Source organism: Triticum aestivum, chromosome 5B (genome assembly GCF_018294505.1).
Source record: "Triticum aestivum cultivar Chinese Spring chromosome 5B, IWGSC CS RefSeq v2.1, whole genome shotgun sequence".
Classification (NCBI taxonomy): domain Eukaryota; kingdom Viridiplantae; phylum Streptophyta; class Magnoliopsida; order Poales; family Poaceae; genus Triticum; species Triticum aestivum.
The window spans coordinates 696,132,620-696,133,975 of NC_057807.1; the positions used below are offsets into that span (position 1 = coordinate 696,132,620).

A 1,356-nucleotide genomic window follows, 5' to 3' on the forward strand; every position below is an offset into this window, starting at 1 on the left:
TTTCGATCTACGTTATTCTTCATCAGCGGCAGTTTTTGTTCTGGTGCGCTGGTCCTATGGGGCCCTAGCACGAAAACTTCCCGACTGTCTACTACAAGAAGTTGTGTCCAACTTCGTCGAGGGAGGGGCGATGATGGCGGTGCGCCTTCGCCTCGCTTCAGTGTTTGTAGTTGTCGCTAGGTGGTCTATGGATCTGGATGTAAGTTTTATTATTTCTGTTGTTCGTTGTCCTGCCAAGATTGAAGATGGATAGATCTGAAGTTTTCTCGCAAAAAAGAAGGCTCTACCAGAGCATCAAGATGAAATTGAATCCTTGATAATGGCCCTGTTAGATCTGCATAATCATCTTAAATCTATCAACACTTCCCCTAGTAGACTAGCAGGAAGAACTTGAATTCGTCAAGAATGCCAAGGAAGAGAAAACTTTAGCTATGGAATGAGGCTTAATGATCTTGATGGAATGCTTAAGTACATCGCCACGATTGCGTCGGCAGGACCCATGTCTATAGCGGAGCAAACAAACCCCATCATACTAATTAATGCAATGTTTGATGGTCATGAAACTATGTCATTTTCCTAATTTTATTGTGCGGCTCTGTCCCATGGTTTGTTATTGTGATGGCTCAGAAAAGTTTGTGTGATAATCGTCTGCCATTTAATCGTAGTAAAGATAGCTGAATTGGCATTGAAATTGAATTTTCACACAAATTCATATAAAAATTTTCAAGAAGGAAAGAAAATCAAATATGCCCGCCAATTACAATATATAACAAACTCACAGTATCTACAAATTGTGATAGCCACATTACCCACGTCTGGACCCATTTGGCAGCAGCCTTGTCAGCATCTCATTGGCTCTATATCGCATTTAGCAAGTTTTTGTATCCAATCTCCATGATTTACATGCCATTTTATTGTTAAGCACTTATTTGGTAAGAATTTAATTACTTACCAAACAAAATGTGTTTTTTGGTCAGTTAATAAAACATGAGACAATTGATTCTATTTTAGGGAGAATGGATGGGAGAAAAAATAGAGATGAGAAAAAAAAATTAAAGAGGAGAAGGAAAGAGTGGGATATATATAAGGAAGGATACAGGAAAGAGAGGTGAAATGGAAACCTTACATTCTTTTTAAGTAGTAGAGATAGAGATTGTATCATTATTGTTATTGTAGCTCGGGTGAACAGTAAATTCTGCAAAAAATGAAGAAAAAACAAAAACAATATTTTGTTTTTGAAAAACATTGACAAATTTTCTGGGTGCTTGTAAAATTTCATCATAAAAGAACATTCGTGGAAGTCATGGAAAAAAACAAAATCGATCTCCAAAAGTGCTATTTTCAAAAGCATTTTGG

General features: G+C 37.0%; 1 protein-coding gene across 2 annotated transcripts in view; it reads left to right on the forward strand.

The window, feature by feature from the left end:
• Positions 1-1,356, forward strand: part of LOC123117757 (uncharacterized) — a 26,457-nt gene that overhangs the window by 1,206 nt on the left and 23,895 nt on the right. The window lies entirely within an intron of this gene.